This window comes from Nyctereutes procyonoides, unplaced genomic scaffold (assembly GCF_905146905.1).
Source record: "Nyctereutes procyonoides isolate TBG_1078 unplaced genomic scaffold, NYPRO_anot_genome, whole genome shotgun sequence".
In the NCBI taxonomy this organism is placed as follows: Eukaryota; Metazoa; Chordata; class Mammalia; order Carnivora; family Canidae; genus Nyctereutes; species Nyctereutes procyonoides.
The window spans coordinates 13,408,212-13,434,635 of record NW_026575040.1 but is presented as its reverse complement, the minus strand read 5'-3'; the positions used below and the strand labels follow the sequence as shown (position 1 = coordinate 13,434,635).

The following is a 26,424-nucleotide window of genomic DNA, read 5'->3' as shown; positions in this document are numbered from 1 at the left end:
GGCCAGTTGAAACAGCATGACACAGGGCATGCCTTTGTGATCTTTATTGCTTGGTTTTGTCCTCTGCCTACAGTGGGCCTGGCCCAGGGACAGGTTCTTAAAGAAAATGCTTGTCTAATGCATGAATTAAAGACCTTGCCACCACTTTCTTCAGCTGAATGAAGCTTTACAGAATCTGGGGACCTTACTCCTGATGACCAAGTGGCTACTTCCTTCTTACTTTTTAAAACAAAATAGGCATTGTTTTTCTAGGAAAAGGCATTATAGCTTGAAGTTACCAAATTTGACAGCTTTTCTTAAATTCCTTCAAAACACGGAGTTGCCAAAACAAATGCTTCCTCTTCTGAGGATATGGATTTAATTTTTAGGCTTTGAAGTTTCTGAGGAGGAAGGCTGTCTTTGACAGTAAGGGAAAAGCCATGGTTAAGGAGTTAGCTAGGATGGCAATCTTGTGCCAGCACCTCGTGTCTGACCTTGAACGAGTTGCTCTAGGCTCTGACCTTTGGGTTCATTGCCAGATGTACCAGGCTTGGGGAGATACAGGTTTACCTTAAACCATGGATTTCAAGAAGGAATCCACTGTACTTAGGACTCTAAAATTGGTTACCACTACTGTATCAAACTATAAAGACTTAAGTTGCACATATGTTGCTTGGCTTCTGGCCCGTCTGGAGGAGGAGAGAGGGATGTGGCTGTGGATCTAGTTTGGAGATGGAATTTGGAGACATGAACACACAGGCACATAGGCATGCCATGAGAACTGCCACTTGAACAAATGCAAGTCAGTGTGAAATATAGAAGCTGGGTGATAAATGGTCTTGGACTTCTGTTTGCATGTCATCTCTGTCTCCCTTCTTACTTTTGAATATTTGGTAACAATTTTGAGACTAATTCTTTCATTTTAGTTGTCATGGAGTTCAGAGATGGGCCAAAGGAAAATAATTTTGTCAAGTCCAGAAGGTTTTGACTTTACAGCTCTGTTGGCTGTGTTACTAAATACGACTTAATGAGCTGGACACTTGGATCTGTACTGCCTCGATTTGTGTGGCCAGTTTTTGAACTCTGCTGCAGTAGAGTTAACAAACACCCTCCATTGTAATTTTTTTAAAAAATGTTACTTTTTAAATTTCAGAAGTAATGGGTATTTACTAAAGATATAATTTATGAGATGGACATAAAAATCCCCCCCTAAGAGTGAAACAGGATGGCCCTCCTCAGAATTGACCCTGAATTCTAATCTCTAGCACTAAGATCTGAGCTAACCATCCAGACACCTGACCTCAACAAGGTCTTACCACATATCTTGATGTGGTTTATAGTTGTTCCACACTGAGCTTGAATCTTGCACTTAATGAAACTTGTGGCACTGACTTCCCTATTTAATCCAAATGTGCTTTTTATACATTGAGAGGCTTCTTAAGTGATTAGTGGATTCACTCAATACTGCCGCCTTCTAAAGCTCCTTAGGAAAGTGATTTTCTTTCTGTGGGGTGAAAAGGAAATTACAATGGCCACCCTCCTATTTAGCCTTTCCCTTCTTGGAAATTCCCAAGCACCCTGGTGGCCATGAGTGTACTCTTGGCTGCATTCTGTGGAGTTCCCGTGGTATGCCTTGCTCTGTTTCCTCTCCTGGCTCTTCTCCAGCTGAGGCCTTTCTAGAAAGATTTTTTTTCCCTTTCTTTGAGTTTATTTTCATCTCCTTTTATTGGTTCCTTCACTGTCTTGTGAGCTTGTCCAAGAACAAGGAAGAATAAGGAAGACTTCTAGGAGCCAAATGGTCCTCCTGTAGCAGAGCTGACACTGTTTTCCCAGTTATTCTTGTCTCTTGACAACCTCCTTCTGATTAATGGTTTTCAGTAAGCTATATGTATCAAAGATATCAAAGACTGCAGAATCCAGGGATGCCTGGATGGCTCAGTGGTTAGGCTCTGCTTTCGGCTCAGGGCCTAATCCTGGAGTTCAGGGATCGAGTCCCACATCGGGCTCCCTGAGGGTAGTCTGCTTCTCCCTCTGCCTGTGTCTCTGCCTCTCTCTCTTTCTGTGTCTCATCAATGAATAAATGAATGAATAAATAAATAAAACAAACCCAGGATCTGAACTGGGGAAAAGAATACCTGGTTTGGGTTCCACATTTGCCTATTTCTTAATGTTCTTTTTTTTTTTGGAGGGAGTCAATGGTGGGACTGGGCGGGGGGGAGACAGAATCTCAAGCAGACCTTGTACCGAGCATGGACCCTGACCTGGGGCTCAATCTCACAACCCTGAGATCATGACCTGAGCTGAAACCAAGAGTTGAATGCTTGACTGACTGAGTCACCCAGGCACCCCTTGATCTATTGTTCATTTTTGAACCTTTTATCCATCAGTAGAATCCACTGTATGTATATATAACTCATGAGATAACTGTACGTTGTAAATTAATTTGCAGAGATTTAGTGCTTACCAATTTTTCTTTGTTGGCATATAAGGTAGTAGCTCTAGTTTCATTTGTTATATTCTGATAGGTCCTTCAAGTAAATGGAGTTAGATATTTGTGGATTGGAAGACTTAAGATTGTCAAGATATCCTTCATCCAAAGTGACCTAAAGGGTCAGTGCACTCTAAATCAAAATCCCAAAGGGGATTTTAAAATTTTTACTGAGACTTCAATGAGCTGATGCTAAAATTTACAGGGAAAAGCAAAGGACTCAAAGTAGCAAAAATAAATTTAGAAAGAAAACCTAGCTGGAGAGCTTATTCTACCTTATTTCAAGGTTTGCTCTAAAGCAACAGGAATCAGGACTGTGGCATGGTATCAGGGCAGATATCTTAGATTCGTGGAACAGGCCAGAGAGGTCCAGAAATGGATCCACACATACAAGGTCACAGATTTAAATTAAAGGGGCCACAGTAATTAAGTGGCGAATGGTTGCGCTTTTGAACATGTGATGCTGGAACACTTGGGCATCCATATGGAAGAAAGGCGCCTTGATCCTTAGATTATAGGATATTAAAAAATTAACTCCAGATAGATCGTAGACTTAAAAATTATGATAGTTCTTCCTCGCTATTTGATGTAATCATCATGAGGAAGGAATAGTGTGCTAAGTGCTGAGAGGTTAATGAAGGAAGGCATGTTTTTCTTTTTCTCTTCTCCTCTCTCTTCTCCTCTTCTCCTCCTCTCCTCCTCTCCTCCTCTCCTCCTCTCCTCCTCTCCTCCTCTCCTCCTCTCCTCCTCTCCTCCTCTCCTCCTTTCCTCCTCCTCCTCTCCTCCTCTTCTTTTTCTCTGGACCATTGTTAACCCGGCCCTCTTTTGATCAATAACCTAACAAAACCAAAAAGCCATGTTTCTTGGTGACCCCTTCAGAAGATAGATTTTCCTTTTCCCACTTCTTTGTCTCTTCCTCTTATTTTGCTGGTGAATCTTACTTTAGCTTATGCATAATGTTCAGGAAAATGCTAATGTGCTAATGTCATTTTATCACATAAGTGAAATGAATGACTCCTTTTATTACTTTTTTTTTAAGTAGGCTCCATGCCTAGCACAGAGTCAATCCTGGGGCTTGAACTCATAACCGTGAGATTGAGACCTGAGCTGAGAACACGAGGCAGATGCTTAACCAACTGAGCCACCCAGGTGCCCCTCAGGAAAAGTTATCTTAAACCTGTATTAAAATGAACTAGGAAATCCTGTCATTTAAACAATCCTGTGGCATCATGTTAATAAGCAAGGAATCCTTTTGTTTAGCCAGTGTTTTTCCAGCTGTTCTGTCCCAAGGTTGTACTTGCTGGAACCCTCCTGCCCTCTAACTATGGAACAGGGAGCATGTTGGTGGGCAAGTCTTGACTTAGATCTCAGTTTCTCTGGTCAGTTTCCCTGGTGGCCTTAAGCTGCAGCACTTCCTGGACTTCTGATGACTACAGTGTAAATGGTAGCTGAAACTTCACACCTGTATCTGTCTTCCACGTGCTGAGTTAGAGATTGCTTTGTGACATCAGTAGGGAGCCAAAGTAAGGAATTCATGACCATTAGCTGAGGAAGGGTGAAAGAATCCCCCCCCCCCAAATCCAGTCTGGTCTGTGCCCTGCAGTGTGGAGCACCATCTGCCTCTGGAGTGGGGGAGAGCTCAATGCTTTGGGTAGTCTGAACTCGGTTCTGAGGTTAACTAAAGGTCATTGAATGCCTTGAAGCCAATTACATGATAGCTAAGTCAGTGACAGACCAAGGATCATTATTTTGTTCTTCTAATTGAACATATATCCAGAGAACATTTCTTTTTTGCCAGACATTGTTCTAGGCTTGGAGAAAGCACTGTTTCAAGCAAGACCTGTGAAGATTGGACTCTAATGGAGTCCACGTTCCAGGAGTAAAAAGGCTTCCTGGTACTCTCCTCACTTGTTTCTTGAAGCACTCAGCTCAAATCCAATCAAACATGGTCTCTCCAGGAGGAAGGGACCTCTCTGTCCTCTGAAGTCATTTGTGTTTACTGTAGGTGCTAAGAGTATGAAAATTGTTAAAGCACCTCTTCTAGTGGCCACCTGCAAAAGGGCTTATGATACCCTCCAGGAAACTGGACGTGTCATACTGCTTTTTAAGGGTGTTAGAAGTACAGGCCTCCCCAGGGGTGCCATATGACTTAGGAAATATCCCACAAATATTGGGTAAAGGTACATTTGCATGGTATAATCACATGAATCCCACTACAAACATCCAGCCGATATACCCAGCTCTTCAGAGTAACGTTGAATTCCTAATAACTGTGCTGAACCTAAGTAAAATGAGGGCCCTCCTGCCAGCAGACCTTTTTGTTTATTTCTGGAGTGTTTTTTTTTTTTTTTTAAGATTTTATTTATTTATTCATGAGAGAGACAGAGAGGGAGAAAGACAGAGACACAGGCAGAGGGAGGAGCAGGCTCCATGCAGGGAGCCTAACGTGGGACTCGATGATTTCCGGGTCTCCAGGATCAGGCCCTGGGCTGAAGGCGGCGCTAAACTGCTGAGCCGCCTGGCTGCCCCTCTGGAGTGTTTTTAATGAGAAAGCTCTCCCAAAGATTGGGGGAATTTTATATTGGCAATGTATTTGAAACAGGTGACATTGTCTCCTGAGCTCTCTCTGGGGTCTTGGATGCTTTGATAGGCAGAAGCAGACCTTTCTCTATAGTTGTAAATACTTACCTACATAGCTTGGGGTGACAGTCTGGAGCTCCCAGTTAAAGAAGCTGATTCTACTCCCATTGTAGAACAGAAAAACATCCTTTGGAAATCCTGTGTGAGTAGAATGGCATTTCAGTTAGGATATTAATCTTCCTAGAAATTATACCGGGAAAGTAGAATGCTTCCTCTTAGGCTTCTCCCTCTCTCGTCCCTGGCTTTTGGCTTGTGTAAGGATCTGTCATTTTAGCACATAAGTGAAACGTTTGAACTACAAATTATTTTTTGTATTTACTGATGACAAATGCTTAAATCTTGCCACTTGTTTTTAGCTTAAAAATACTTGCTGAGCTGTGCTTAAGTGACTTAAGGGTTAGGAGGGAACTTAAAACTGTTGAATTCAGTGTTTCCTAAGTAACTGATGCATGAATTGGTCTAAAAGTCAACCTGGGAAAAAAATACATTTTCTTTTAAGATAAATTTATTCAAATAATTGCCCTTTATTGAAAAATGTTATCCTTCCTATTCTTTAGGTTTTAAAATGGCTGTTTTTGATGAAATGGTGGCATAAGGTGGTTTTTTCAGGGAAGGACCTCAAAGACAAAATTCAATCAGTCCAGTTTGGGAAGGAGTGGGGATTTCCTGCCCTGGAATACCAAAGTCTGGTAATCACTCATCGAGTTGAAAACCTTATTTGACCTTTGAGTTGTCCTCTTATTACCAAGTCCCCATTGAATAGGGATGTTGGCCACCCCAAGGCTGGTCCTCCTCTCCCCAGCTATAGCTTCGGTTGTAGAATTGGTGTTCTGTGGAACTTTCATAATCTTAACTCAGGCAAATTCTTGGGAGCCAGAGCACAGGCAGGTGAGGAAATGCAGGGTGGGCTTTGGGTCAGCTGTTTGATTCCCATGGCCAAAGCACAAATCGCCCGTGAGCTTGAGTTAGTGCCACCACTTAATTGCATGGTAATTAAATGCTAACATGGTTGATCAGAGGAACTGTGTAATTGAAGCATAATGAAATGTGGCACGCTTAGTAAGCAATTGAGTTGTCTTCCTAAGGATGTAGCCTGCACTAGGCAAGAGAAGCACGGATGTCTTTAATAAGTTGTGTGTTTTTTTGTTTTAATTTTTTTTTGGAGTTCTGCCCTTTTGTCTCCTAAGGAAGATAAATAAGGTATTTGTTTAAAGTAAGGAACTCAAACCTTTATCTATCATACCTGAAAACCAGATTAATAATTTTTTTAAATTTTTTAAAGGATTTTTTCTACTTATTCATGAGAGACCCTGAGAGAGGCAGAGACATAGGCAGAGGGAGAAGCAGGCTCCATGCAGGGAGCCCGATGTGGGACTTGATCAGGACTCTAGGATCACGCCCTGAGCTGAAGGCAGGTGCCCAACCGCTGAGCCACCCAGGCATCCCCAGATTCATAATTTTATATGAAATTTATGTTTCATAAAAAATTGAGGCCTTTCCCATGCATCATTGACCATAGGACCCCTGGCATGTGTGGGGGTGTTGGGGGATTGGGTTGCTGGGCCTGGGATACCCTCCCTCTACTCTGCCTTTAATTGCTTGAGGTCCCTTGAGAGAGAGAGAGAGAGAGAGAGAGAGAGAGAGAGAGAGAGAGAGAGAGACCAGTGGCTTTGGATGGATTGTCCACATCCTGTTGTTCCTTAACCAGAAAAGGAAATGTTAAGGCTAGGGTTTGATTAGAGGCATTAGTTTCAAATTAATTCTGTGTTTAAAAATCTTATTTTTGTAAGCCATGTGAAAAAAACTATTCTTAACACATAGGAAAAAATTTTAAGATTGGAATCCTCCCAGTAGTCTATACTTCCATTCTTCTTGATATAGTCACTGGCAGCTTTAGTTGAGCAATGTCCAAAATGAGCTGGTAAGATGTGGTCCTAGAGCCCCATATGGCCTGTTTGAGTGTCCTGCTCTTGGATAGGTGCAGCCTGTTTGTTGGGGTCAACCCTCGAGATCCACCAGAGCACGTTCTCTACTGAGGATCTCTGGGGAGTGGGTTCAGAAGTACCGGCCCCAGAGCTTCAGGTTCAGTTAGATTTGGGTGCTCCTTAGTGGCTTTGTCTTTGGGCAAATCAGGTTTGATTTCTTAAGCTGTAAAATGGGTATTAATGCTTTCCTTAGGCAAGAGTTGAGATAATTAAGTTAATGAGATGATCTGAAAAGGAGTCTGTGATGATTACATAGGGATAATATATGGCTCTTGCCTGTCACATAGTGAGACACTTTGCATTGGGCCCAGGACCTAGCATTTCACTTAAGTTGTAAATTTTGCTTGTTGTAATCTGGGGTTCCACTTGAAACCTCTGTTCCTTTTTCTCCTTAACCTGTGCCTGGTGGTCATTTGCTTATTCTAGACTGATGCTGTGGAATGGTGACTTGCAGCTTGCTGCTGTAAAGGTAGACCATGAGTACTAGGGGTCACCAAGAAAGGCCTCTCTCTCCTCCACTGGATGCCTCCAGGCCCTTGAACAACAATAGAATGTATATTCTGGACACAAAAGAAAATATATATAGAATCCAAGTACATGGTATAAAGTGACACCATGTGCTCTGTGTAAGTCCTGAAAAAGATAAGGGGTAAAAGTCAAAAGTGCATGGCTTGTCCCTGGGCTTCTTGGCTCCAGATACATTGTATTTACAATTGTATTTACATTGTATTTACAAGTATGTGATAAATGCCAGTTCTTTGCCTAGTGCCCAATCTAAATAGGACTTAGAAGAAACTCTGTGAAATTGGTGCTCAGTAAATACTGAGGAGCAAACCCTCCTAGAGCCTCGATGGTGTTTTGCACCTACAGATTCAAGTGGCATAGAAGCCTGTATCTAGCCTGTTGGAACTATGACTGGCTCTCTTTCCCTGATGTTTGTCTTTCCAGATCTCTCACATGTTAAATCCGCCACCCCCCCACCACCACAACTGAAGCAAAAGAAAGAAGGACAACCCCTTCTTAGAGAGTGGGCAGAAATTCCAATTTCAATTTACCTGTGATTTGGAGAATGTAACTTTCCATTTTCTAATTCAGTCTATATGCACAGCACACGCAATGACTTGCCCCTGTTCCTCTTGTCATAAGTCTCTTGAAGGGTATTAGCCTACTATGTACACAGCTCCAACTTTTTCTCACTTCGTTTAAGTAATTCATTCCCCAGAGGCTCTTTTGAGAGCAAAACTTTTTGAATAGATGGAGTGAGGTTTTGCCCCATTCCATTATTTAGGTAGTGTTAGGAAAAAAATAACTAAAACTTCATCCATTGTGTCAGTGAAATATAATTCTTTTAAAACGGTCAAAGGTGTGATGCCTTCAAGAAAGCTTCCCCGTGATCTCTCTTGGGAAATACATATATGTTTGGAACAAAGTTTTAAGGTGGCATTTCTTTTTCTCAAAGATCTTTGATAACTTGTGTTAGATGAAGTTAAGAGTGCTAGTGAAGGGCACCTGGGTGGCTCAGTGGTTGAGTGTCTGCCTTTGGCTCAGGGCAGGATCCCAGGGTCCTGGAATTGAGCCCCACATCAGGCCCCCAGCGGGGAACCTGCTTCTTCCTTTGTCTATGTCTGCCTCTCTCTCTCTATCTCTCATGAATAAATACATCTTAAAAAATAAAAAGTGGTAATGAATTCAGGGTAGTCACTAGCCTGTAAATGCAATCTGACCTTGAGGTACTTTGAAGAGATTGTAGTGGTTCCTAGGCATTTGTCAGAAGGAAGAAGACTGAGATTGTACCAGTCGTCTTGGTGGATTACTTTAAATCAGGGAAGTAAATTTTGTGTCAGGTTGTGATTATCACTGAAGTGTTAAAGACTTGGAGAGGAGTATGTTGTCTTTAATCTATCAGCAGCCCCTAAAGTGAGTATTTGACAGATACCGTCACTAAATAACTGGCATAACTACTGAGTAGAGTTAAGTCAGTTGCTATCTTTATCCTGTTGGGATACAGAATTACCAAACTGGGGAGGCACCAACTTTACCTAAAGAAAGTGAATCAGCAATGTGCATTTTTCTTAAAGACCTCATTTTCTGGGGAACAGAAAAAAGTAAGGTTGGAATGTTGTGCTATTGTGCAGGTTGGAGCTGGTGTGGTGCACAGGTGTGGATCTGGTAATGTAATAGCATGTGTGGTTTTTGAAACTCCACCCCCCCACCCCCACCACGTGTTGCCTCATCTGCCCAATGAAATGAACTCCAGGTCTGAGGCCCATCCTAATGCTAATATTTTATCATGGGGGGCTTCTCTGATTTTTGTGACCTTCTATTTAAATCAGTATGGTAGATGGCTGTTCCCAGCCATGTCCTCCAATATAATTTTAATCCCTGACAAAAGGGAATTGATTGCATTAGTTAGCTGTTGCAAACTTTAGTTGAGCAATGTCTTTGAGATTCATCCATGTCTATGTTACTATCAAAAGTTTGTTCATCTTTGTTGCAGGAGAGCAGTTCATTGTGTGCATATGCTGCGATCGATGCATTTTACTGCGGGTGGAAATTCTTGTAGTTATCAGATTGCATACCTGTGTACATGAATTTGTTCTTTTCCCTTTTCTTGGAGAGGTGACTACTGCAAAGGTCCTATTTGTCCAGTTTAGTTTACTTTCTGATAAATAATCTCACTTAAAGAAGGGATGCTGGAGGTTTGTAAGATTGTTAAGTATGTAGACGTTATACTTAGGCCTACTACCTGTGTAGACATGCTACCAATGACTAATCAATATTACAGAGAAAACAGCCATATGGTTTCTGTTTTTTAATTTTATCTAATTTTAACTGCCTTGTATACACATCTGTGTTCTTCTATCAGGCTCTGAATTCTTTGGCAGTGGATAGATGGTAAAAGAGAAGCAAATCCAGGAGGACACAGCTGCATTCCACCTGCAGGCCCTCTTTGCCTTTTCTTCATGTGTGTTGGTTCTGCCTCATACCAGCTACACTTGCCCTCTGTCCGTCCCATGCAGTGCCTGCCTGAAACCCTTGCTGGTAACCTGCAAGGGTCCTGAGCTGGGGAACAGAGCTCTGCCATGACAGGACTGTGGCTCAGAGGTCACCGACAGTCGAATAGGAGAATCCCCAAACTGAAGACATATGAATTCAACTATGGAAACAGAGGTTTAGAAAGGTAAAGTGACTTACCCAAGGAGAGCCCATGTCTTAGTCTGTTTCACTTGTACCTGTCTTTTATTACTTATTGACTAAAGATAAGGCTGTATTGAAAGAGGGCTTTAAAAAGAAAAAAAGGGCTTTATGTGCTCATAATTGATTCTTGGTTTTACCAAATGAAAGCTTTTATTGTTGTCTTGCTGAAAAATCTACTTTAACTGTATAGCTAACATATGGTATTATATTAGTTTCAGGTGTCCAGTATAGTGATTCAACAATTCTGTACCTTAGTGCTCATCATAAGTGTATTCTTAATCCCTTTCACCTGTTTCACACCCCACCCACCTTCCCTGTGGTACCCATCAGGTCTCTGGAGTTAGTCTGTTTCTAGGTTTCTCTCTCTCTCTCTGTTTTCCTTTGCTCATTTGTTTCTAAAATTCCACATATGAGTGAAGTCATATGGTATTTGTCTTTCTCTGATTGGCATATTTCGCTTAGCATAATACTCTAGCTCTGTGCATGTCTCTGCAAATGACAAGATTTCCTTCTTTTTTATGGCTAATACTCCTGTGTGTATGTGTGTGCACGCGTGTGTGTATACCACATTTTCATTATCCAGTCATCTTTTAATGAACACTTAGGTTGTTTCCATATCTTGGCTGTTGTAAATAATGCTGCAATAAACATAGGGGGTGTACCTATCCCTTTGAATTCGTTTTCTTGTATTCTTTAGGTAAATAACCCAGTAGTGCAATTACTGGATCAAAGGGTAGTTCCATTTTTTTCTTGAGGAACCTCCATACTGTGAAGAGAACCTCCACAGTGCCTACACCAGTTTACATTCCCACCAACAGTGCATGAGGGTTCTTTTTTCACCGTATCCTCGCCAACACCTGTTGGTTTTTGTTTTTGTTTTTAACCATTCTGACAGGTGTGATACCTCTTTGTAGTTTTGATGTATATTTCCCTGACAATGAGTGATGCTGAGACGCTTTTCATGGTCTGTTGACCATCTGTAATGAGAGCTTTTAAATTGGGTTTGGAATAATGAGTGATTTTTCTGTTTTCTCCTCTGGGCAAATGACACACAGCATCCTGCCCTCTTGGGTTTATGTTCTCAGTGTTTTCCTGTGGGCTGTCCATTTATTTTGATCTTGCTCACATAATATGAACATCTAGTGAGGAGTTGTGCTGCTCTTCCTGAAGAATTCTAAATTTCACTTGAGATTGGCTTTGACTCCCAACAAGGTAAAATTTGCCTGTTGGAGGAGGGAAGATGTTCACTGAACAGAGCTGTTGATGACCTATGGTTCTCTCTGTTCCTTTGATTTCAACTTTGAGTGCTTGCTTGCTTGTAGACAGCTGCCCCAGTCTGCCTTTCTCTTTTTGCCTCTTATTTCTTGCTCTGATTGAAGGCTGGGTGTCCTTCTGCCTTTCATGCCATCAGTCCCTGCCTGCCTGGCTAATTGGACAGGAGCTGTGGCAGGCAGGTGATCAATCCTGTTACTACTCATTTGCCTTACACTATGCATTCATTCTGATCAGCTTGCCTAACATCCTTTTGATAGAAAGTTTTTGAGCTTTTTGTTTGGAATTGAAGATAGGTGAGGTAAGCAATTAGTGATAATGAAGAAGAATTTTATTTCCAGAAACTTGGTCCTGAGTTGTATTGCAAAGATGTGGAATAAAGAGGAAGGGTACTGTGGGTTTCATGTAGACCATCAAGTGATGGTATTGCTCTGGGATGCTGGAGTTTGGAAGATAGTGTGAAACCACCCTTCCCATTCACCATGTGGATAGCTTCTCACTGGTACTATTTCACTAGAGATCGGTGACGGCGGATGAGTGAACTAGTCAGATTTTGATGGAGGGGGATGTTTCTGCAGCCAAGAGCATCTAGAAGTTATGTTACCAATTTGGAGTATAGTGACCTCCCTCTTTCTCAGATTCTTTACCTTCAGTGTCTCCCATCCCCCACCCCCATTGTTGTGTCTGTGCCTAAACCGCTTCAAATTTGTTTAGCTTTACTGCTCAGAAAGCTCAGCCCTCTCCATTTGTCCTGTTTTTGTTTTGTTTTTAACATCCTGAGCTGTGCTCAGTGGGAAATGATGGTAAAATTTGAAGTATTCTATTTGAAATAAAAGGTTCATGTTTTTATTTGAAAGATGATTGTTGAGTCCATATAGAAACAAAGCTACCGCAAACAAAAATATTGTTTCCCTTTGTCAATTTGTAGGGGTTTTGGTTGTTTACCCCTACCCCCTTTCATAGGGCGGGAGAAAAATGAGAAAAATGAGGTGGTTGTGGGTGTTTTGTAATGAATCTAATTATTCCCTACTCCAACATTTTAATTTGGGGCCTATTTACTTTTTAGCAAAAAACAACTCTGCCCTGGAGGTTGTTGGGATATTCTACTTACATTCTAATTTGGTTGGAAAGTCAAACATATTGTTAGTGTTATTATGAGAAAAGTAAGAGCTTCCTGTCTTAGTAAATTTCCCACTGTGAAAAACAAACACACATGTTAACTCTTCTTTGGGACCTACTGATTTGATGGTAAAAAGATTGACTGGATATGTTGAGCAAATTGCTGAAACCATTACAAGAGACTCCACAGCCTTCTCCCTGGTCTCCTACATATGTACTTCATTTTCCTGCACATAGTACTTGAGCTTGAGCCATTGAAGCTTCTGTTTCCAGCCTCATCTGGAAAATGGGAGTGATGATTTTCCCTCTTGATGAGGTTGCTGTGTAAGTGAGAGTGGTACACAGAACACTTAAATTGGTCCAGAACATAGTGAATATTCATTGTCTTCTGAGTTGCTTGTACCTGAGGCACGAGGTTGGATATAGGGCTGGGGAGGTAGGAAGAGCATGGCTTTTGAAGACAAACGTACTTGTGTTCAGATTTCAGGTCACTAGCTAACATGTTGAGTAAGATATTGAGTAAGAGCTGAAGCTTGTTTGAGCCTCAGGTTCTTAACATTATTACATTCCTATCTACCTCATGAGAGTGTTCTGAGGACCAGTTGGGATAATTCAGGCAGAAGTATAGTGCACAGTGCAGAGGTGCTGTGAGTGTTGCCTTTTTAGTGTGGGATAGAAGTATAGGGATAAAAGAATAAATACTGGTTAAGATTTATTGAGCACTTTTGCCACACAAAGTTCTAAGTGGGGTTAGAAATATTAAGTTTCATAGAGATTTTCAGAGGTATTTTTCCTAGTAATCCCATCTTACAGATAAACTGAGACATTAAATGGTGAAGCAACTTGGCCAAGTTCATAGAGCTGTTAGTGTCCAGGCCTGGTGAGCTCAGCCTGCAGGCTCCAGAGCCCCCAGTATTGACCACAGCCTGTATAACCCTGTTAAACCCTAGTCTCCTGACTTTGCTTTTTATATAAACAGAAGACATCACTGCAACACTTGAGTTAGCTGGCCTAGCACCCTTGGGTGGGGGGAAAGTATTTCTCACTTAAATTTGTAAATATCTCATAAATATTAACAGGAACCAAGTGAAGGAGGTCTTGGTCTGACCCCGGTTGGTTTTTCTCTTATTGCTCACACCCTTAGTTTAAGCTCCTTTCCCTAGTGGCTCATTAAGTGAGACACTGAGGGAATTTGCTTCTTGTGCTTTTTCAATTTAAATCATTAGCAAGAGATGATGATAGCATATGAAATAAGCTTAACCTTGGAAGTTCTGCCTCTCTGCAAATCAAGGAAAATTGGAAATCGAGGACTCCAGCATTCTTCTATCGTCATAGGCTGACTGATGGATGGTACACCAGCTGCTAGTATCAGGCCAGAAAGCAAAAGTGATGGGGAGAAAAAGGAAAAGTGGGTCCAGTCGGACTATAATTTATTGCAGCTAATTTGTTTGATGGTTGAAAACTATAAAACTGGCTATATAATTTTTAATAAAGTATTTCTGGAAGAGAATGTATTATGCATATGTGAAATTAAAATAGTACTTCCAAGAAAATATTCCTAAAGTTCCTAAAGTCTTTTAGTTACTCTCTAAAAAAGGAGGAAACAAAGTTTGAGCTGAGAACTGAGGAATATATGCCATCTTTTTTGGGGCGGGGGGGGGGGAATCTGAAATCTTTACCATAGTAGAGTTGTAGGTCTCCCAAAATTATGTTCATTAATGGTCCCTTCTGGAGAGGAATGGGAATGTCTAGCTCCTGGCTTTTTGGAAGAACCTGAAATTTCCCTCTGAAGTTTGTTGAAGGCACAAGACCTGAGTAGGTAATGTGTGTACAAGTGTTATGTGTATATATAGCACTCACACCAACTTACTGAAGTGGCTAAAAAAAAAACAAAAAAAAAAAACCCTCAAAGCTTCCACCTTGAATAAAAAGGGAACAGAATTGTGTATCGCTTTAGTCCTATCCCTTTGTTGGCAGTGGGATAATAAAATCTTTCTCTGAAACATGAATGAATTATAGCCATAGTGCAGGGACCAAGGGGGTAGATGGAAAGCTGACCATATATGTTAAGTGGGAAAAGGAACATTTAAGAAGTTTGGTATTTAGTAGTTTATTTAAAAGTCCATCAATTTTAGAAGTTGCTCTTACTAGTGGATATGTGGCATGGAATTGGACGACATCACAGCCTGCCATTCTGAGCCTGTCTTTGTTCATAACAAAATTGTTAGAAATACCCACCTCATAGAGAAGGTGTGCAGAAGCCGCTGGGTTGATACGGGAGAAGAGTTCAAATTGTACCTGACATACACAGGTATTCAGTTAGTAGCAGTAGCCATTGTCATGGAAAATGCTTGAAGTCACGTTGGTCAGATTGTTTACTGGAGTTGCTTTGATAGAGGTGGGGAGCAGGAGCAGGATTCTGTTTGAATTTTTTTCACCAGCAAATTATACCTAAATTAGCTGGAAAATTAGAAAGATTAAAAAGAATCTGAGGGGGGCGGGTAGAGGGTGATGGCTTTTTTTCACTCCTGCTAGGTGAATTTGTTGTCAAACTGTCTGACCTCTGTGCTCCGGAGCCAAAATACATTACATGATGATCATGTAAAGTTTGGGATAAAGAGGAACTGTGGCTTTATTGCTTTGCTGGGCAAAGGAGGCTGGGCCAGGCTAAGGCCTTCAGAACAAGCCCACCCCAGGAAGGGGCTGGGGCTGGGGGGTGATTAGAGGGAAAAACAGGATTTGGCTGATTTTGACATCAATTGTGTATGTTCTGTCAACCTTGTTTGTCATGTTTTCAGGATGGTACTAGGTTCCTTTAAAACAAAACAGTAAAAAACTGAGAGGAGGGGGGAGGTTGGCAGAAGAGCAGAAAAAGGTCTAAAATTGAGCTTTGCTGAAGCATTAGTGCAGCCATTTTGATTTTTTTGTTTGGCTTTATATGCTTTTAAGCAGTTTCAATTTTGCTGGAGGAGATTTTAATTTTGTATGGAGTTGATTCTTGAGAGCAGTGTATGTGTTTAATTCTTTACCTACTTTGTCCTCACCAGGTTGAAGGATTAAATTAGATTCCTTGCCTTGGTGGCCTGGTTGGGAGGAAGGAGAGAGAGCATTGCTCTTGAAGTCCTCACCTTCTTTTTGCTGTCATTCCTTTGTGCCTGACACAAGTTGAGAGTGAAGTATGTCTGGTTCTTTGAAATCTGGGCCAAGGGTGTAGGAACAGCACACCTGAAGCTCAAAGGGAGAGGTGGCCATAAGTGGTTTTTCTGTGCCCTGTAGATGATATCCCACCTTTGTTTCCCTGTGGCCGACTTTTTCATGTCTGTACAGGAGATTTGAGGAGAGTAAAGAACTGGGGCCCCAGGAGCGAGGTAAGTGTGGCCCCTTATGGACATGTCACTCACGGGTTGACATTGGGCTCTAAGCCAAATGGTGAGACTCTTATGGATTAAAGAAAGGGCATCTGAGTGTCTGACTTCTCTGTTTTATGAGAAGAAAGATATCAAGAATTAGAGAACCTATGTCGGTAAATCCTGGGAGAAAATTTTTTGGGGGAGACAAACTATACACCTGGTTGGTTTCTGTATTTCATCAAGAGGTTAGTTACCTAATAAAGTTTTAGGTTGTGGTGGTTGCTTACCAACTTCTCATAAATGAGAAATGGGGTCAGCATGCCATGGAGTTGCCCAGCCAGTTGTGTGGTCAGGTCTGTACCGATTCCTAGCAGCTAGACCCAGCACCCTCCTTCATGCTCCATGGGCTTCCTGTAGTTATCTGTTTCTGATGCAACTGGGGGTGAAAAGCTTTTTTGCAGTTTTGTTTTGCAGGAGTGGGATTTTTTTTTTCCTTTTTAAAATTACTTATTTTAAAGCAAATCATGACTTGTTAACCTCTGGGGCTTTCTAAGAATGTTCTTCTGTTTGGCAGGTTTTCTTGCTAGTTTATTCTGCCTTTTTTTGTTGTTGTATTTTCCTGCAGCTGACATTTTCAGGACAGAATGCCTCCCCAACGTCAATTTCAGAGTTCAAAAGCCAGAGAAGAAAATTGCATCTTCTTCCTCTGATGTGCAATTAACTTTGACTTTGACAAAGATTCCCTCCACCCTGCTGGGATGTGGGAGAATGTTATAAAGGATTTGGAAACTGTTAACAAAATGAATGGTCGCCCTGAAATTGCTTTCACACACACATAATCCCTGCCCACCCGCCTCCAAAAAACACACACAGACACACAATTCCATGGATCCCAGGGCTGGGATAAGCCTTCAGAAGTTATCTACAGTTTAGGTCTTACCTTCTTTATGCCAGTTTCTCAGAACCAGAAATTTATAAAGTGTATCATTGTGCAGCTGTTTCAGTAGAGCCCTCAAGCCAGCAACAAGGGGCAGTCTGTCTCAGAATAAACTAGACTGGTCCATTGCAATGCAGTTGGGAGAGATTGAGTGTTCAGCTGACACGTGTCTTAACATTCTCAGTGAGGTATGGACAAGGGTATATGTTATCCTGTACTTCTGTAACTATGAAGCCCTGAAATAAACATTTTAGATACCTCTGCCTCTTCCCACACCTTATCCTGCCACCTGATGGAGAGGTTAGAGTGTTCTACTTCCATACTGGCAAATAGCTGCATGATCTTAAGTCATAGTCTGTTTTATTAGCAGCCAGCATTTTGAGACCAGGGTGCTATGCTAAGTGTACTACATGAACTGTCTCAGTGGATACTCAAGAACTCTGAGGTTCAAGGTTATACCTTGTTTTTAGGGATGAGCAAACTGGGACTTAGAGCAGGTTATGGCATTGGAACCTCACACCCCAGTCTACAGATTCTGAAGCTGTTTGTAAAATAGAAATCTGCAACACTGTTAATGTGGGACATGTAATAATTCTAAACTTGGTTGCCCTTAATAATTTCTCAGATATAGAGAAAGTAACTGAATGTCAGAGGGAGAAATGGACAACACTATGGCATGATGGGAGAATTTCACACACCTTTCTTAGTAATTGAAGTATCAGACGAAATAGTAAAGACATAGAAACTTAAGTAGCAGCATGTGTAGAACACACCTCCTATAAATGGAGCATACTTCTTAAAGCACACATGGAAAGCGACCATGTGTACCCTAAAATTAATTTTAAAGAGTATATATAGACTTTAAAAAATTAAAACCAGTTACAAATTAAAGATAAAAGGCAAGTTATCTAGTGCTCTAGGATTGTGAGATAACCTTCAGTTCCTTTGCCATATTGAGCATAGCTGCAGATCTCAGCTGGGAAGAGCTCACAGTCTTGGGGGGTGACCTGGAGGCATAGCAGTAGGTGAGTGAGACCACCATGCAAACCCCAACCCCTGCCATCCATGGTTACTGGGGATTAGACGCTGTTCCTATTTCCTTTCTGATGGTGTAGGGTTGTTTGACACAGAGACCACTCTTTGCTTCCCAGTTAGGCATTTTGTAAATATATATCCTACCTTGGCAGTCCCTTAAGAGGGAAAGTCCTTAAAACCACTTGAGACACCTTATTAGAATTTGGGGCGATTCCAGCATTCCTGTGCCCTGATAACATAGCCTTTTCAATGTGGGGGGATTAAAGTGTCTTATTGGTACATAAATTAAAATCCTTGCCTTAAAAAAAAAAACTGAATAGGAGCTTTGTAAATGGAGGATTTTATACTTCACAAATTTTTAACATAAAAGTTCTCACCCTCACAGGGATGCGTGTAGGAAGTGGTTTTGACTTCCTCACTGGATCTCAGTGGTGATGAAGCAGAGTGGCATAGAGGCGACCCCAGGCTAGAGAGCCAAGGAGAGCTGTTCTTCTGGGATAAAAGCCAGTTGATTTTCTCTGAACCTCAGACAGGACTTAAGACACATACCTCAAAATAAACTCATAAGAATAGATAAAATGATGTAACTTAGCTCCGTGCCTGGCATAAAGTGTCAAGCTGATACCTGTTGACATTATAGTCCCCTATGCTTTTATTCAGACTTCCGGCTTTAGAACTGGCAATCTGTTGGGTTGCTTTCATACATGTGTTCTTTGTTTGCTTTTATCCATTTTTACATATGTTTGAAACTCTGATAAGATTTGGAAATTCTAGTCCATTTCCACTGCTCAGGAGTCTCCAAGCAGGTGAATAGAGTGGAGTTTAGAATCAAAATGTGTTAAGTTAGAAAGGGTTTTTCATTTTGTACTCAAGGAGGAAAAGAGGCCCTCAATGCAAATGATTGACCTCAAGTCATAAAGTTAGCTAATAAAGAGTAATGATGTTGTAGCCCTCACTCTTGTTGCCACTGGTATTTGTGTGCATTAGTTCAAGCAGATCTTTACAAGATTGCTGTTGCTCTTTCAGTTTTACATGTAAGGCAGCTGAGGCTTAGGGAATGTAAGGCGCTTCCTCAAGGTAGTATGGCTCTGTTCAGTCTGGCTGTAGATCTTGCCCTCTTAGCCAGAGCCGTGTACTGCCCTGCATACCAAAGGATATGTTTGATTTGCTTCTTGAAACTAAATTGCTGAAGCCAGCCCTGGTGACAGATCTTCTGGCGCAAAATGAGGGTGATGTGTAAAACGTTCTGAGGACTTCCTGAAATGTTTACCAGTCTTTTAGAGGTGATTTAAAAGCAGCATGGGATTAGCTTGTGCATATGAATTAATGTGACTTGGTTCTACTAGAATTGATGGAATATATCCCCATGTTCACTTCGGTAATGGTAGTGGGGTCATTGACTAGATGCTTAGGGATGTCCCCAGCCTCCCTCCCTAGTGATATTTTCTCAGGTCATTGCAAGGTTAGTACCATTTCTTTGCTGTGGTAATATCAGAGTTCAGTTTGATCTTTTACTCGGGTATCTGAAATCTGAAAATTGGCTGCAATCAGCTTTCTCTTGTCAGTTTTAACTTGCTGTACTTTGCTTGTATTATACATTTAGTAACAGTGTTTCACTTGTGCCCGTGGAATTGGTTTGCAGCAGAACGGAGACTGACTGGATGCCCCCCTCCTGCATTAGCTCCCCACGCCGCTCCCTCTAGTTCTGGCCACCTTTGTCAGTATCCTTCCCCTGCCATCCTGCTTCTCCTTCTCACTCTGCCTACTTGTGTGCATGCATTCACTTTCTCTCTGCTAATAAATAAATTAAATCTTAAAAAGAAAAAAAACATTGGCTTGTATTGTGGGTGCTAAAACAAACCTTACTTAATGAAAAGCCCACCTGGCTTATCACCTGTTCTAAGTACAGGTGTTTGAGCACAGCAGGAGGGTCACTGGACTCTTATATTAGTAAAAACAACATATCCATCACTGACAAAAATGACCTCACATCCTTGGGGAAAGAGTGGTGAGTCAGTCCCAAAGATGAACACATAGTTTGGGAACTTTGCAGAAAACTTCTTCCATCTTATTCCCACAGTTGAGATAGGAAGATTCTAACAGATTTTATTTTCACCTGGAGTTCATGGAGATTTATAGCTGAATACAGTAAGGCTTTAACTCAGTTTCTGGGCTGATTTTTAGGTGGTGGTTTTTAACCACTGCCAGCCTCTTTTTCTCAAAGAGAAATACATGGTTTTTGTTAGGTTTGTCTTTGTAAAAGTAGAAGATTATTATTACTAAAGTAATATGAAAGTGGAAGAATAAAATAATTACTCCAAAACCCACAGTGGTTTGCCATTTTGACAGATCTCCTTCTAGTCTTTTTCTCTGCAATTTAAAAAATTTATAATTTTTCTAGATTATAAGAGCGTGTATAAGATATAACATATTTTAGACATGATGTGTGTATTTACTTTGGAGTAATACATGCTTCTAATGCTTTTCATTAAGTTATTTTTTTAAAGGTTTATTTATTCATTTATTTATGATAGAGAGGGAGAGGAAGGAGACACAGGAGGAAGGAGAAGCAGGCTCCATGCCGGGAGCCCAACGTGGGACTCGATCCCAGGACTCCAGGATACGCCCTGGGCCAAAGGCAGGCACTAAACCGCTGAGCCACCCAGGGATCCCTCCTTAAGTTATTTTTATTTTATTTTTTATTTTTATCTTTTTTAAGTTTAATCTGTATACCCAGTGGGCTTGAACTCATGACCCTGAGATCAGGAGTCGCATTCTAACTTGATTGAGCCAGCCAGGAGCCCTCCTGAGTTTTTTTTTTTTTTTTTTTTTAAGTAGATATTTGTATACTTGGAGTAAAATTGTAAATTTAAAATATAGTTTACGTTTTTATATTTTATTTTACAAATAGTATTGGCAATGCTTATGTTACTTCAAATCCTGTAAATGTGGTTTAAATTGATACATAATTTAAATGGATATATCAAAATTGACCTCATCTTTTCTATATTTGTAGTAGTGGGAAATTATCTTGATGCTGTGGTAGCTTTCAAAGATAATATCCTAGAAGTAAAAAACTGGCCCTCAAACCAGATTAAGGTGTTTAAATTATTCAGGTTGAGTCCATTTAAATAGATAGTAAGAAGCAAGGGGAAGGATTAGGTTAATATACATAGGTCCAGCAGAAGAGGTAGGCCACATTATTTGTATCCTGGCTTGGCAGTGTTCATATATCCTGTTTATTGGCCACCATACCTTTCTCTGCTGATGATGTAATTATAAGGATGAGATCTCAGAATAAGGGGACCCAGGAGACAGAAGGTATCTGGAGCCTATACACTTGATCTGTTTCAGAAATGCAGCAGCGGGCGCAGCCCTGGTGGCTCAACGGTTTAGCACCGCCTTCAGCCCAGGGCGGAATCCTGGAGTCCTGGGATGGAGTCCCATGTCGGGCTCCCTGCATGGAGCCTGCTTCTACCTCTGCCAATGTCTCTGCGCGGCCCAACCCCCCCCCCCCATGAATAAATAAAATCTTAAAAAAAAATGCAGGAGCAAATGTTCTGGCCACAGGTGTCTCTTATCAAAGCTCCTCTTGAACATTAAAGAGCTTTTCTTTTTCGTAATGGATGATTTGGGCCAGAATGGGTATCAACAGTGGGTGGCCAACTTTGGGTGCTAATGAGTACTGGGTGACCAATTGCTTATTCTGTGCCTTTATAGCTACCTCCTTTATAGCTACCATGTGTCACAAGCTTTGTGCTGGTTTAGGCTCAGTAAGTTATGTATCTTGTAAGTTTCATCCATTCATTCTCTTCTGCTTAGCAGAACTGAAAAGCCTGGCCAACACACATTGTACTTGTTTCCATTTTTTTCATGATTATAGATAATACTTCGACAGACCCCTTTGTACATAAAATTTTTTCAGTGTTCTGGGACAGATAACTAAAAGTGGAATTACGTGGGCTGAAGGAATATTTTTAGGCCTTTTAATAGGTACTGTCAGATTACTACTGGAGAGAGATGTAAGGGAGAATGGGCTACAATTTAACACATAAATTGGTTTCTTTATGTCATCCCATCTCCAATCTCTGCTTTTCTCGTTATTTTGTAATTTTATACTTTTAGAGGAAATGCTAGAGGGGTGGGACGGTGAGGGGAGGGCAGAGAAGGGGCAGGGAGAGAGAGAATCTTAAGCAGACTCTGTGCCCAGTGCAGAGCCCGAGGCTGGGCTCCATCTCACAACTCTGAGATCATGATCTGAGCCAGATTCAAGGGTCTGACGCTTAACTGACTGAGCTACCCAGGTGCCTCTCTCTTGGTTGTTGTTAAGTTTTTTTTTATCTGAATAAGCAAGCAGTACGTGCATGGAGGGGGAGATATTTGGGGCCAGTAATTATCCTTCCTACCTCTGTCAGGCACCTTATGTGTCCCTCTAGAGACCATCTATGTGTAGACAATCATGCATGTGTGTATATGTGTATATATACAACTGTATGTATTTTAAAGCACAAGTGATAGCATTTTCTGCTTACTTTTTAGTGTTTTGCTCTGTATTTTGTGGCTCTTTGCATAGAAGTACTTGTGGAACTGTTAGGTGTTGCTGTAGTTGTTTTATGGTTGCTTATTCTTTTTCTTGGATGCATCATAACTTCCCTCATTCCCTGTTGATACATTTTAAGGTCTCTAATATTTATTTTGTGATTCTTAATATCCATGAACAAGTAGGATTTGGCATACCTGAGAACTTTTCTATACAATAAAATCCTTAAAGTAGGATTGTAAATTTTACAGCTTGATAGACACTGCCAAATTTCTCTCCTTGGAGGAAAGATGTAAGAGAAGTCTGATTTCCCCAATCCTGTATCCATAGTGTTGGACATTTTGATCTTTGTCTTTTCAACAGATTAAAAAATTAAAAATAATAAAACTACAGCAAGACACTTTTTCAAGATTTTATTTATTTGATAGAGAGGCAGAGACACAGGTGGAGGGAGGAGCAGGCTCCATGCAGGGAGCCCGATGTGAGACTCTATCCCAGGTCTCTAGGATCATGCCCTGGGCTGAAGGCAGCGCTAAACCTTTAAGCCACCAGGGCTGCCCTTGCTGTAGTTTTAATTTGAATTTCTCTCATAAATGGGGTTGACTATCTTTTTATTTCTTGAAGAACTCCTTTTCTGACCTTTCTTGTTCATACTTCTGTGCCTTTTTTTTGTTAGGTAGTTGGTCTATTTCTTGTCCGTTTGTTAGAGGTCTTAATAAAAAAGTCCTTTTTTAGAGTAGCAAGTAACTTTTTCTAGTTTATCATTGGTCTTTGAACTAATGTATATTGTGTATTGCCATGCATATTTTTTGGACATACTTATTAGAGCAGGAGCCAGGGGGAGGGGCAGAGGGAGAAGCAGACTCCCCACTGAGCAGGGAGCCTGATGCAGGGCTTGTTCCAGGAACCCTGTGATCATGACCTAAGCCAAAGGCAGATGCTTAACTGACTCAGCCACCCAGGCCCCCCAACCATGTATATTTTTTTAAATAAGAGATTCAGCTGAATTTATCCATCTTATATGGCTTCTGGTTTTTGTATTTTACTGGGCCTTCCCCACTTACTTGTAAGCATGAGAGGTCCCCCAGTGCTATTATGGATTTGCTTTTCATCACTGAATCATTATCTCCACCAGCTTGAAGGGGTTCAGGAGTCTATTTTGGGTGGAGCTTCAGAGGAGTTCCCTGAAGCCAGTCCATTTGGGTATCTGTTGTCTGAGAGTAAGTGTGGATGTTTCCCAGATGATGAATGACCCAACTTATATAATAGAAAGAAGGATCTAAGCTACTTAGAATAGTATTTACTGGTAATAGTTTGAATTTGAAGCTAAATGAACTATAATCAGGCTATTGGGATGATAGATGGTGGTCATGCACAGCTCCAGCAGCTCAACACAGCCCTTACAATGTGATATGTGATTGTCCCTATTGGCAGGTGTGGTCTGATCCTGGGAAGTAAGACACAGAACAGCCCCTGAAATACGCTACAAAAAAGGACCAAATCTTTTCTTTTCTCTTCTTTTCTTTTCTTTCTTTCTTTCTTTCTTTTCGTTCTTTCGTTTTTTTCTTTTTTTGAAAAATATTACTCTTGGGCAGCCCCAGTGGCGCAGTGGTTTGGCGCCGCCTGCAGCCCTGGGTGTGATCCTGGAGACCCTGGATCGAGTCTCAGGTCAGGCTCTCTGCATGGTGCCTGCTTCTCCCTCTGCCTGTGTCTCTGCCTCTCTCTCTCTTTGTGTCTCTATGAATAAATAAAATAATAATAATAAAACAAACTTCTTAAAAAAAAGAAAAGAAAAATATTACTCTTGCTTCACATAACAAATAGTGATTTGGCAACAGGACCATGCTTCCCTCTTCTTTGGTTTGTGTGAATTTGATGCCTTGATTGAGTTGAAGAAGCCTAAATATGAAGTCATCGTTGCTTACCTGCTGTATGACCTTGGGCAAACACACTCCACTTCCCTGATGGGTTCTTCCTCAGAAAATTGGAAATTTTGATGTTTCATTGTTGTGAAGATAAGATTAATGAGTCTGATGGTTCTCCTTAAACTGTACCTGGGCCAGGTGGGCAGTTGGCCTCAAATATTTATGTGTGCGGAGACCCATAGGGAAGGGATTATTAACCATGTGACTTGAGCCCAGGAACGTGCATTTTTAATATTGGTGTGATTCTGAAGCAGATGATCTGTGACCCACACTTTGAGAAATTCCAGATTTGAGTCAGGGAAAGCTGATGGGGTTGTATTCCTTTGGTGATATCTGCTATCCCTTCCCTTGTTCCTGACAGTGATCTATTTGGAGCCAGCTTTCACGTAATTATAGGAGCCCTAATTCAAATTTCTAGACTCTAAGGATCATTTTATTATATATATATATATATATATATATATATATATATATATAATTTTATATATATAATGCATATATATATTTAGAGAGACTAAGATAATTATCTGATTTTTTTTCTGAGAATATTCTTCTCTCTCCCCTTATTATTTTACAAAAAAGTTTGCCTCCTGTGGGCAATGCTTGGAGGATTTGTATCATGACCGTATTTGTTTTTATGGGTGTTTGCTGGTACTAGCACCAGGATTATCGACTATCCTGGCACTCTGCCCAGGGAGCGAAGTTGGTCTTTATGTCCTGCAATCTGTGGTCAGTGGTTAAGAAAGACCCCATCAGCAAGACCTGTGAATTACTACGAGTTAGTGATAGGACAAACATCCCATTCTGGTGGCTTTGGGGCTTAGGTGATTGACTCCTGTCTGCTCATGTCATGAACCAAAGAGGTTTGCTGTTGGTTTTAATTAATAGGAGCTGGGTCATTTGGCTTTGGGATAGTGGATGCAGGGCTTCCCAGATGTTAGTGTGGACATTAATCACCAGGGATTAAAATGCAGGCTTTGATTTAGCAGGTCCAGGCTAAATCAGGGGTCTGCATTTCTAAGCTGCTCCAGCTCCAGGTGGGAGATCCAAGGACCTCACTTTGAATAATAGGAATTAGGAGTCAGAGCTAGACTTAAAGCCTGGCTCTGCCTACTTGGCTGTGCTACCTATATGCTTTTTTTCCCCCCTTCCTTGTATGTTAGGAACAATGAAATTAAGTAGGATAATCTATATAAAACAGGTAGACAAATGTTAGTGCTCCTCCAACTGGACAATAGTTTAGGGAGAAAAAAACACTAATAATTGGGTCATTACTGAAATGTATCACAGCATTACATTTTAGGAAGATGATTAGGAAGAAGTAAGAAAGACCAATAATTGGGTCATTACCAAAAGGTATCATAACAGTAAATTTTGACATAACAGTCGAATCGGGAAGTAAACTCTCTGAATAGATTTAAATAACCACAAGAAATATCTTGAGTATTAGGTGATGCCTGTGGTCAAGATATTTTTCCACTTAACACCTGTTTGTTTATCCTGTTCTGAGATCTGAGAAAAAATTAGCTGCATAAATAAAAACACCCTGAATCGGCCAGTGTAATCTAGCCATGCTTGTTTGGTCAGAGTAGACATTAATGAGGATTAGGAATATGAGATATCCTGACTTGGTATGAAGAAACTGACTTGTGATTTATTTTTTGATACCCTCTTTTCTTGGAATTGTTTGCAATTTTGATAGAGTCAATCTTTTCTACTACTATACAGGGTTTAGGAGACATGAGTTCTAAACCTATCTCTACCACATTGGCTCTGTGGCCTTGGCAAGTCCCACAGCTCTGGGCTTCAGTTTTATCTTTTACTCCATAGATGCTCCAGGAAGGCAGAAGCTTGTTGGCTGGCCGATTTGGTTGGTATTGTGCAGAGTGGGAACTCAGCAACTGTCTGTGGTGTGAGTGAGGGAATTGGTCAAACCAATTTAATGTGCATTTAATC

General features: G+C 41.0%; 1 protein-coding gene across 9 annotated transcripts in view; it reads left to right on the top strand.

The window, feature by feature from the left end:
- TLN2 (talin 2) overlaps positions 1-26,424 on the top strand; it is a 423,602-nt gene that overhangs the window by 91,939 nt on the left and 305,239 nt on the right. Inside the window, exon 1 of one of the 9 annotated variants that reach the window (XM_055319652.1) lies at positions 10,258-10,273. The exons of the other annotated variants lie outside the window; for them this stretch is intronic. The gene's annotated coding sequence lies outside the window, so the exon portion shown is untranslated. Of the gene's footprint in view, positions 1-10,257; positions 10,274-26,424 lie in introns of those variants that run through there. 9 annotated transcript variants of the gene reach the window in all.